Source organism: Vulpes lagopus, chromosome 2 (genome assembly GCF_018345385.1).
Source record: "Vulpes lagopus strain Blue_001 chromosome 2, ASM1834538v1, whole genome shotgun sequence".
In the NCBI taxonomy this organism is placed as follows: Eukaryota; Metazoa; Chordata; class Mammalia; order Carnivora; family Canidae; genus Vulpes; species Vulpes lagopus.
This window is the reverse complement of record NC_054825.1, coordinates 117,490,921-117,496,101: the sequence shown is the minus strand read 5'-3', so window position 1 is coordinate 117,496,101 and position 5,181 is coordinate 117,490,921. Positions and strand designations below refer to the sequence as shown.

At 36.6% G+C, this 5,181-nt stretch overlaps 1 non-coding gene across 1 annotated transcript; it reads right to left on the bottom strand.

Moving 5' to 3' along the window:
* Positions 1-3,213: 3,213 nt before the first annotated feature.
* On the bottom strand, positions 3,214-3,355 carry LOC121486043. The gene has a single exon (XR_005986517.1). It is a non-coding gene; the product is annotated as a U4 spliceosomal RNA (small nuclear RNA).
* Positions 3,356-5,181: the final 1,826 nt, after the last annotated feature.

Sequence of the window (5,181 nt, the reverse complement as noted above, 5' to 3'; positions counted from 1 at the left end):
AACGTTTATTGGTTGCTGATACAACTTCAGCTACTGCCTTTATCTGACTATGCGTTCATTTTGTCCGATCACAAGAAAAAAAGCAACTGCTAATATCTGATCAAGAGGCATTAAATATTTTGATTTTGTATCATGCAATATTTACATTCAGATTTAGTTTAGTTTTTGCTTATGGTAAGGAATACTCCTTTGCAAGCATTATGTTGTTCTTATCACCTTGTATGGAAGGTAGTTACATCCATATACCAGAAGTGTTTGTGGAAGGCATGCTAATCAGTCATGAAGCACAAATAAGAAGGCAGCAAAGCATGTGATGCACTCAGCATCCCTCTCCCCAAAGCAATGCCCCGCTTCACTATGGAATGGAGCATCTGCCTCCATCACAAAATGAGTAAAAATATCCAAGCAAAAACTCATCTTTGTTTTCCTTGCAGATTGCACAATTTATCTCCAATAACACACACATTCATCGTCACCAAAGCTCCGTGGAATAATTAGGAGTATTTACTGAATAGACCATGCAAAGCCATATGCTGTTGATGGAAAGAATGTGGAAGAGAAACTGAAAACTGGCACAAATAATAAGACTGCAAAGTCAGCCACTTACAGTTGAGCAGCTCTAGAAAAATCATATATGCAATGAGAGTGGTCCATGGTTGTAAATAGAGTCCGGATTTCCATGAGGCAGAACTAGTTTGATAATAGAGGATAGGAACTCCAGAATCTGTTACAGGTTATAGAATTTTTAAAAAGAAGTTATTAAAGGGAAGTATTAATATAAGTTATGACACTTTTTATATATGTCATTGTAACTCATTTAATATGCAATGCTCAGAAATTTGAAAGAAAGCAGGAGTCTGGGGAGAAAAGCAAAATGAATCTTAAATCTTACTCTGTTGTGTTAGTGTTAAGAAGCCCCGGTGAGCTACTACAAAGTAACACAGTAAAAAATAATACCCTACTGTATTTGTAGTGAATTTTTGTGGTTTATAAAATAGTATTCTACATAACCTTTCATTTGATTCTTTCAATAGTTCTTATTCGGTACTATTATCCCCATTTTATGTATGATAAAATAGATTCACAGTGTTTGCATGATTTGTCCAAACTTATAAATATGTAAGTGGCAAAAGTGGGACTGGAGTCATATCTCCTGACTTTTGCCCAGACTTGGCAAATGCACAGTAGCTGAGATGCAAAAGGAAATCAAGACTGTTATGAAATCACAGACCTATGTTTAATGCAAACCAAAACTTTGAGGAACCAAGCTAAAAGGAAATGATTGAGGACACTATATACTATGTTAGAGAGGAAACACAAATTTCCAAGACCTAATATTGGGGTTGGTAGCCCAGAGAATCAGATATAATGGAGGGGAACACGCATAGCCTGAAGTAATACCATTGTTAGGAGACTAATTGTCCCCGTTAATTCATTAAAACATTACAACTTTTAATTACCTTTGATCTTTGTTATTTTAAACCAATTTCTCTCAAAGTTTTATTATTTATTTACAGAAAGAGTTTATTTATTTATTTATTCATTCATTCATTCATTCAGAGAGAGAGAGAGAGAGGGGGCAGAGACACAGGCAGAGGGAGAAGTAGGCTCCATGCAGGGAGCCCGACGTGGGACTCAATTCCGGGTCTCCAGGATCACATCCTGGGCTTCAGGCAGCGCTAAACCGCTGAGCCACTGGGGCTGCCCTCTTTCAGAGTTTTAAACCAAATTATTTTAAAATAAATTAGAGAATTTGGGAAACTTAGTTTCTGAGACACTTACACTATTTCTTAATCACAACCCTGCCAACTTCATTGCACTTTTCACCATCTTATTTGTGATTAGATGTCTATTATCTGTTCCTTTAACAATGATAGAAGTACTATAAAGGTAAGGAGTTTGTCTTTTTATTTTACTTATTTTTGAGAGTTCGAGCAGAGGGAGAGGCAGAGGGAAAGGGAGAGAGAGAATCTAAAGCAGACTCCCTGCTGGATATGGAGCCCTGTGTGGGACTTGACATCAGGACCCTGAGATCATGACTTTAGCTGAAACCAAGAGTCAACAGGTAACTCACTGGGCCCCTGTCTTTCAATTTCTTGATCACTGCTGGAGCCTCACACCTAGAGGTGTGCCTGATATGAAATAGGATCACATTAAATATTTCCTTAATTTATCAATAAATGTATAATTAGAGTTGGCCCTTGAACAACATGGGTTTGAACTGAGTGGTCCACTTGTACATTATATTTTTCAATAAATACAATACAATACCATAAATATATTTTCTCTTTATGGTTTTCTTAATAACATTTTCTTTTCTTTAGCTTACTTTATTATAAGAGTATAGGGCATGATACATATAACATACAAAATATGTATTAATAGACTTTATTATTAGTAAGTCCTCTGGTCAACAGAAGGCTGTGAGTAGTTAAGCTTTGGAGAGTCAAAAGTTACACATGGATTTTTTTACCTTGCTGGGGTCAGTGCCCCTAAGCACCCCTTTCCCTCCACACTATTCAAGGGTTGTCTGTAGTTGAATTGTGATTTCTTCCTTTAAAACAAAAACAAAAACAAAAACAAAAACTAGTTCTTTCTTTTCCTTTTTCAGCTCCTTTTCTGTGGAATACTTAATAGTTTTAACTTTATACTCAGGATTTTCTTTCTTATTTTTCATTGCCTCAGTGTTAATTCATGATTAATTCTATTGCATTTTATTTGAAGTATCTTTTCCATTCCCACTGCCTACTCTTAGTCAAAATACATAGCCCGTGACAGCAAATTTCTTATTTCTTTTCCAACCTAACATTAATTTCTCTGATTATCCAATGCAGCCTGCAGTTTATTTCCATATCACTATTTCTAGAGTGCCATTTTAATCAACCCACTCTATTTTTTCAGGAATAGTTATTGGCTTCTTATTTTTATCAGATGGATTATATCTGGGGAAAGAGAACATGCCATGCCCTATCACCTGCCAACGCACAACCTTTAAAACATTAGTTAACTTTATTGATTTGTCAACATAAGGATAAAGTTATCAGAATCAGAGATACCACTAGGCAGGACCATATTCAGCATAAATAGATCCCATTCCCTTCCAACCTCAAGACTCCAACAGAAACATATACAGCTTTTGATGACATTATTTACCCAATGTAAGGTCATATCAGAACTGGAAATTTCAATTACTCTGTGACTTCATGAAGCTTACATCATTTAAAGGTTCTTTTAGTTCTTGAATGGAAGTTAAGTTCCAGCAAGGTCAAATACATAGGATTCTCCTAGATTTACTTAGCAATAATTGTGCCTCGGATAAACCTCATTGGCTACAATACTGCCACTGCACAAAGATTCTCCTAGATTTACTAAATAATATTTCTGACTTCAGCTTTTCTACTCAAGGAAATTACTTTTTCCTACAGTTTCATCCTCAATTCTGTTATAATACCCTTGAATCATAATGATTTTTATGCTGAGTTTTATCCCAAAAAAATCCATTTGCACAATATCTAATCCCTTGAAACTTGGTGGGTCATATATCTACACATCATAGATCCTGGGGGAAATGGGGCAGAATGACCTGTTAATTAAGTACCCAGACTTTCTTTTTTTTTTTTTTTTAGTACCCAGACTTTCAAGTGAGGCTGGTTATTACTTAATAGCTGTGTGACTTCAGGCATACCTCACTACTCTAATGATGATAATGACATCCATATTATAATACAGTTGCATTCTTTTTAATTCATATTTATTCCTTGAGATCAGTTGTAATAACTTCTCTAACACCTTTTGTATTATGTATCCCTTTCCATCATCATATGATTGTTTTCATATTGAACATCAACAATTTCAGAGTGTACCATCATCAGAAATCACTTTCTGACCATGATGGGACAATTAAAAAATAAAACCATTCCATAAACATGTTTGAGCACAAACAAAAACAAGACATTTCAAACAGTCATACTCTTCTGGCTCACATGAGAGACTTCTCTCATGAGATCCTTTTTTGTTTGTTTTTTAGCTTCACTCTGTGTCTTCTCTCTCTGAGGTTTAAAATTAAAAATATACACACACACACACACACACACACACGCACCCAACCATTGATAACACTATCCAAACCACAAGAAAATCACATTTCACTGAACCCTCTCCCAAAACACCTAACACAAACCTAAACCCTATACTAACTCTCCTGTAAAGAGCAAATAAACAAATCTTGTTTACACCTGCCATGTTCCATATGATATACAGTCATCCTCATCATGAAAAGTCATAAAACTAACTTTGTTTCACTACAGATATAGTTCTGATGGTCTTTGGTTGGCAGCAACTTGAGTTTAAAAAGAAATTTCCTAGGCAGCCCTGGTGGCTCAGCGGTTTAGTGCTGCCTTCAGCCCAGGGCGTGATCCTGGAGACCTGGGATTGAGTCCCACGTCGGGCTCCCTGCATGGAACCTGCTTCTCCCTCTGCCTGTGTCTCTGCCTCTCTGTGTGTGTGTCTCTCATAATAAATATATAAAATCTTAAAAAAATAAAAAAATTCCTTTCCTTTTCTTTTTTTTTTAATACCACATTATGGTCCTGTAATATAGAAAGCTCAGTATTCCACCTGAGTAAGGAAAATCCAATTCTTCCTCTTTCTCTCCTGTGTGTCTTCTTTATTACTCACACGGAACACTTCAATTCTGACATCTCTGGTCACTAAATGTGTGATGCTTTTCTCACAGCAAGCAATTCTGTGCAATACCAGCTAGATGTCCTACAATTTAACTCAATTCTAACACTCTCTACCCAGATAATCTCCTCCCCACCAAGTTTAGATTGCCAGTTGTAAGCCCAGGTTATCACCAGTGCTTATGACCAATAGGCTACAGATTGGAGGTTCCAATGACCTTCCTTTGGTTTATTTAATTTGCTATAGGAGCTCACAGAATTCAGGGAAACACTTAACTTACATTTACCAATTTATTAAAGGATACAGATGAAAACCCAGATGAAGGCAGAAATAGGGCAAGGCCTGAGGGAATACTGAGCACAGGGGCTTCTGTCCCCATGGGGTTGGGATGTGTCACCTTCCTGATGTCAATGTGTTTGCGACTCTAGAGGATGGAGACTGAGGCTGAAAACTCCAAGCTTCTAATCATAGCTTAGTCTTTTTTTGTGACCAACTCTT